General features: G+C 54.7%; 1 non-coding gene and 1 pseudogene across 1 annotated transcript; both read left to right on the forward strand.

Moving 5' to 3' along the window:
- Positions 1-1,092: 1,092 nt before the first annotated feature.
- Positions 1,093-1,164, forward strand: TRNAE-UUC. The gene has a single exon. It is a non-coding gene; the product is annotated as a tRNA-Glu (tRNA).
- A 652-nt stretch (positions 1,165-1,816) lies between these two features.
- On the forward strand, positions 1,817-1,998 carry LOC114489260 (annotated as a pseudogene).
- Positions 1,999-6,787: the final 4,789 nt, after the last annotated feature.

Below are 6,787 nucleotides of genomic sequence, written 5' to 3' on the forward strand. Positions count from 1 at the left end.
GCAGGCTCCATGCAAACGCCCGACAGGAACCTCACCGAGCGGACCCAGACCTCTGCCTGGCTGGCCCTCGTGGACAGGGTCAAAAAGGTTGATTTCCGGCAGAACCAAAGGGAAGACCTAAAGGCAGAAACCCCAGGGTCTCCAGGTGAAAAGTCTTAAATCCCACGCCCGACTGACCCGCGCGCCCAGGGCTGAATGCATCCCGGCGCCGGGATCAGGAGGGTCGTCTGCGCAACTTCTGAGACCAGGAATTGTGCGCCGGCTGGTTCTCAATCGGGGCGATTCGGCCGGCACACCCTCCCGCCCCCCAATCCCCTCCCCCACCCCGGCAGGGACTCTGGGCCTCGTCTGGAGACATTTTTGGTGGAAGCGACTAGGGGAAGGGGTGCGGGAGAGTCCCCCCGGCTCCCAGCCCGCAGAGACCAGGGGGCGCCTCAGCACCCTGCGCCCGCGGGCGGAGCTGCCCCACGGAACTGGCCAGGTCCCAAGGGCGCCCCCGCCAAGGTGGAGAGTCCCTGGAGCAGACCTTGTCCGCACCCCGACGGACTGGAGGACACGCGGACCCGACTCCCCGCGTGTGGGGAAACCCGCGTCGGGGAGAACTCCGGGTGCAGCTGCAGCGTCCACGGGTGGTGTTTCCATCCACTCAGGCGGCAGGAACGCGGGTGCGGCAGGTCGCGGTGGGGAACAGCCGACATCCAGGTCAAGGTCACGGAGCCTCCCTTGAGAGCGCGCTCCGTCCTCGCCGCCTCGGTCCCGCCCCCCCCGGAGCCCCTTCTGGGGTTGGGGACCCCGGGTCTCACCCCGCGCGCCTCCCCTCTCTCCTCCTCCCTTCCACTCGGTCCACCGCCCGGCCCCGGCCACCTCCCTTTACCCGCGGCCGCTGGCGAAGGCGCATCTCCGGGCGGTGCGGACGCTCCTTCTCTGGAGAAGGCAGGGGGCAGACTCCGCCACAGGGAAGCCTTCCTGGGAGCGGCGGCGACCCGCCTGCTCACCCCTCCACACCCGCCCCCAGCAGGAAGGGCCCCCAGAGGGCGCGACAGGTGTCGCTCAGCTCTGCCTCACTGAGGAGGACAAAAGAAGCCTCCGCACTCCCTGGTGGTCTAGTGGCTAGGATTCGGCGCTTTCACCGCCGCGGCCCGGGTTCGATTCCCGGTCAGGGAACCACTTTTGCACCCAATGACATCCGGCCTAGCAGGAATCCCGTCCTGGAGCTGTGGCGTTATTTATTGGGTTCCCTCCTCGCACCCACTCTTCGTCTCCCGCAGGGGCGGCCCGCATCTCCGGGAGCCCTGGTCTTGCTTGGCTCCGCCGCAGCCGCTCGCCCCTAAGGGGACTCTACGGGGCTCCTCGGCGGCTCGCGCAGGGTCGCACAGCTGCACCCACGTGGCCTCCAGGCGGCCAGCAGGGCGCGGAGCCGTGCAGCCCCGAGTAACTGAGAGGTGGTTCTGAGCTCTGCTGGGCGCCCCTGCCTGGGCCTCCTCAGCTTCCTCCGCTCAGAAAGAGCCGGCTCCGCCTCTGGAAGAGCAGCCCCCGGGCGGCCCCAGCCCCGGCGACTGTCCTGCCCGTCTGTTAAGCCCTGTGGGAAGGTGACGTGAACCGACCCAACAAAAGCAGCCTGTGAAGTGGGCACGAAATGGAACACGCTCACTGCTGCCAGAGCGGAAAGGAGTGGAAACCAACACCAGACGTGCAGACAGCGGTTGCACAGCCCACTCCGTGTGCGTTCGCCCGGGGCGGCGGCGGGATGGGCGGTGACCCCGAGTGTGTGGAGCAGAGACCCGAAGGCTGCTCGGTGCTCAGACGGCGTGCGCTTACTCTCACATGGCAGGGGAGACACCACGATCTCGAAGGTGGTTCTCCCCGGATGGACCTTGACCATTGCATCCTCTCGGCGCTGACCCCTCTGTTCCCCTCATGGGGGAAACCACGGAGCAATTTCTGTGGAGGAGGGGGGAGAGGTGCGGATGGCTAGAGGTCCGTTTGCGCTCTCTCTCCGACCTCCCCGGGTTGGTGAAAGGCAGCATCTCCTCCGTGGTACCGCACCGCGCCCCTCAGGCCGCACTGCAAGTGGGTTCGCCCGGGTCAGCGCTCCTCCATCTTCCTGGCTCTCCTGTTTCGTGACTGAAGTGTGTGGACCCCTCTGCCTCTTGCGCCACCTGTCCAGGGTGCGCTCGACCTGCCCTCTCCCCAGAGCGCGGTGGGCTGCACAGAGACGCCCACCAGCACCAGGAAGGCCGCGCGGCGCCGGGTGCTGGCCAGGCTGGAAGTCGCTCGGTGGAACTCGCGCGCCGCAGTCCCTCCCCGGCCAGGTGCGGAGGAGGCGCCCCTTCCTGGAAAATCGAGGCCCGAGCCCGCCTTCGGCTGGAGGCTCCCGGCTCCCGCCTCGCATTCCCGAGAGTGCCCTCTCCCCCTGCCCCCGGGTAGCCCGCTGCTTCTCCTCTCACACCCGCTTTCCCTTCTCCTGCTCCTCCTCCAGCCCAACCGTGTGCTTCGGGAGGATCCCCACCCGACTCCTCCCCACACACACCCACGCTCCCCACCCGTGGGATTGGACCCAGATGCCTGCCCCGCGCTCGTAGAGCGAGTTGGATCCAGGGGGCCCCGGCCCAATGTGTCGCTCCTCCCTGGGGGACCTGGCCGCGTGCCCCCACGGCCTTGGCCGAGATGCTGACGCTCTTGCTGCTCCTCGGGGAGCAGCGGGACTGTGCTCTGTGGCGTCCGCCTTTACCCACGAGAGACGAGAGACGGCGGGCACAGGCTCCGCCGCTAGCCGGGACCCAGCGCGCTGGACCACCGAGGACCACACTTCCGTGGGCCCGTCCTCCTCTCGGCGTCCTTGGGCAGAGGACAGGTGATCTAGGACGATGTCTCTGGACCGCCCGGGTCCGAGGCGGAGGGAGAGAGGGCGAGCCTTCCCACAGGGCGGGATGCGGGTGCTCGCAAAAGCGCCCTCTCTCGGCCGGGCCGGGGCTGTTGTCGGCGTCGCTGTCGTCGCCGTCCCCCTCCCCCTCCTCCCCCTCCTCCCCCCCTTCCTGCTCCCCCCCCCCCCATTTCTCTGTTTTCTATCCTGCGCTTCCTTCAGCCTTCCTTCCTTCCGCGTCCCGGAACCTCTCAGCCTCCACAGCAGACGATACAGTTCTGTGGGCTGTTCTGAGCTCCAGAGAAGGAAATGTGTGCAGAGTGCCACCAATATCTGAGCTCTTAGTATTTTCATCACTTATGAATCATCAGGATTTCCAACTCTTTGTTTTTAAACAGTTAGATTTCCATTGTCTGAATATATTGACATACATTTAAACATCATATCATTGCTTTTTTACTAAAGAGAAAATTTATATGTCGCCAGCCATAAATTTCTGTCATTAATTATTACATAAATGCTGCCTACTGCCACTATACAAGTGGCAGGACCATTCTGTGTTCATGGTTCTCTTCGGAATTTTCATGCTTTAAGTGGGTACCCCTATTACGGAGGTGGAACATTGAGATGCAATCTAGCATCGATAATATCTGGTGTTTTGCAGATCGCAACGTTGAAGAAATGTGTTTTTAATCACCTTTCTTTTGAGTCACCTGATGTACAAAATAAATCAATCATTTAGATGTGCTAGGTCTCTAAAGGAGATTTTCCATGTGCTCGTGGAAATGGCTACAGACAGTGAGGTTGTCAGGGTCAACTGCCATGTCCACCTCCTGCTGTCATTTCGGTGCTGCTTTGTTTCCCAGCTGCTCTCCTTTGCGTGCAGTAGGCGCCTGGATCAAATATGTATTTGGCTTGACTTCTGTGGTGTCCTGAACTTGCTGCAGTACTTTATTTTTCTTCAACCTGCTCAATAGAAATTCAGCGTGGTGTTTCTGTTTGATCTCTTTGACTCTCTTCATTGCATCAAGAGTTTTATTCTACAGCTTTTGCTGGCCCTTGGCAGTTTCATTTCTACCTATTCCAAATTCAGATGAATTATCCACTGAAAGCTCTTTACCAGCTGCCTTACTGAATGCTTTAGTCCACTGACCTTGTGATAATTGCACTTTTTTTTGACACTTGAATTTACCAAATCTGAACATCCTGCTATCGTTGCAGACAAACTTCATGTTGTGGCCTTTTGGGGACCACTCTGTGTGGTTTTGGAGACTGTGGCCCCGTGAAAGCAGGCTCTGAAAGGGGCTAAGAAGTCTCCCTGGAAAACCAGGTAACGCAGGTGGCAGGCATGACCGGACTCTAACACCGAGGGATCCAATGGGAATCAGGCCTGATAAATACATTGTATCCTTGGAAGCTTGCTCTGCTTTGCCTAGCATAGCCCTGTCATATAAACCAGATGTTTAAGTTTAAGGTAGAAGGATTAAACTCCTTATCTCATGAAACATGTCTTAAAGACCATCTGGCATCAGCATGACTAACAGACCCTGACCTATGACAAATCTCTGTGTTCCTTTCATTGTTATCTGTAGATAATATCTGGTTTTGTATGACTATACCTGTTGATATTGATGAGCTATGCATGCATGCTGTATACGCCTACACATACCATTCCCAATAAAAGCCATTTGGGAGAAGGGCTCAGGGCGATCCTCACTAGAGGAAGTTGCTATTCCCTTTCCCACTGGAACAGCAAGATTGTGTCTGGGATGACTTATTTACCATCCATAATGGACAGGAGAAACTGTGGGATGGGGCATTTCCAACAGTGGCCCAGGCACATGGGCCCCAAACAGAAATAACAATTCTCTGTGTGCAAGTTGAACCTGCGTGGGGACCCACCACCCAAATGCCCAGCTTGAAAGGCAGTCACATCATCACATCATTGTTGAACAATAAATTGGTTCTGCTCTTTTATTTCATTATAAAAATACTGCTGCAGAGAAGATTCTTATACTTATATCCTCGGCAATTCTGTAGGGAAGATACTGCTTGCTATTTTATGTACCTGAAGCCAACCCATCAATGTTAAATACCTTTCATGCAATTTTGCCAGCAATCAAACGCTCAAGGGCACTTTCCCTAGCTTGTTACCATCGCAGTCCAAGGATTCTGGCAATTGGCACAGTGTCCTGGATTGCCTGAAACTCAGGGTTTTTTCTCTGCTCTCTTCTGTTTTCTTCCCTTCTCAGGTCACCACCTGCCAGTGGAATGGCTGGTAACAACGATGTAAGCACATCACTGCTTATTGGGGAACGGCAGTGCTTCCACTCATTGCATGCTAGCCTACCCAACATTCATTGTGCTTGCAGCCAGGGAAAGACATCTGCCATGTGCCCCACTCTGGCTGTCTTCTGGCTGTTCTCTCATTTAAAAGATTTTATTTATTTATTTATTTATTTGAGAGAGGTTAAGGGAGGGAGAAGATATGGAGGGAAACATCGATTGGTGGAGAGGGGGCAACCAGGGACCTGGCCTGCAACCCAGGCTTGTGCCCTGACCACGATGTCCAAGCCACCACACCACACCAGTTAGGGATGTGCCTTCCTTCTTTATGTAAGAATTAGGTGGATCTGTTGGGAATAAGGAAATTAAGAACTAAATTTCCTCTAATAGACAAGAACCACATTGTAGCTAAACAAAATGATAAGGGAGACACAGGGCAGTTAAGCAAACATCCCGTGTCTAGCAGACGCTCTCCCCTGAGTAGGCTAGATAAGCAGTGCTTTGTAGTTTTTAATGAGAAAATAGAAAACTAGCTAGCTAGAGCCAGGAGATTACTAGGTTAATGAACAAACAGCCTGCCTTCCCGCCTTATGCAAAAATGCTTGGTTTGAAATTCCCTCGCGCGGTCTCTGTAAGCGAATTGCTAACTGCTACGTCTGCTTCTGTATAATGCTTGCTTGCCTGCCCCTATATAAGAAAGTAGTTGTACGCGCTCGCAGCGGCTCTCGTTTGCAGCTCCTTGTGGGCGCTGTGTCGCTGGACACTTTGAGAGTTCGCCCCTGCGCAGGTTAAACTTGGCCAATAAAATAACATCTTTGAACCCCTGAAAGTCTCTGATATTGGTTCTCGCGTGTGCTGGATGCTACAGATCCAAGAGGATATTCCTGTGTGGAGACCACGTTCTCCCTCCCCATAGGTCTACCCAGTGTGCAAGGAATTGCAGAACCTCTCACACAGCTGTCTTTTAGCTCATGTGCACAGTCTGTGGATCTTTCTTCCTTGCATTGTCACACTATCAGTCTTAGGGCTTGTGGGCAGCGTGGCCTCAAGGGGCTGCTAGAGGCTGGCATAACCAATTCGTACTGTCAATTCTCTTATAAAATAAGAAGAAAAAGACACACAGAACTAGAGAAAAATAACCAGGGTCTTGGGGATAAGAACCTTATCAGGAAAAATCCAAGAGGCTAACAAACATGTAATAGCACTCATATCCATTAATAACACGGAATGTTAAAAATGGAACCCTAATGAGAGAACTTACAGGTGGGGTGGGGGGAAATTAAGGGGGAGAGGGGGATGGGGTAGAAGGTTATCACCTAGTAAAGCATGGGAGGAATTAGACAGAAGGACTTATACTATTTTACTTCTTTATCCGTGCATAGGTTACACAGGGGTGTGCATTATAATCACCTGGTATATTGTACGTATAGGTTCTGTGCATTTTCCCTTATGTATGTTAAACATGATTTCAAACTCTCTTCCCATCCCACAATGAATATTGTGGCAGAGAGAATGTTGCTGAGATTTCAAGATTTTGTTTCAAGAGAAAGGTGTGGACATTACTCTTTTTTAAAAAAAATTCTTTATTTTTTATTTGTTTAGAGAGGAGAAGGGAGAGAGAAAGAGAGGGAGAGAAAT

The sequence above is a fragment of the Phyllostomus discolor genome, chromosome 14 (genome assembly GCF_004126475.2).
Source record: "Phyllostomus discolor isolate MPI-MPIP mPhyDis1 chromosome 14, mPhyDis1.pri.v3, whole genome shotgun sequence".
Classification (NCBI taxonomy): domain Eukaryota; kingdom Metazoa; phylum Chordata; class Mammalia; order Chiroptera; family Phyllostomidae; genus Phyllostomus; species Phyllostomus discolor.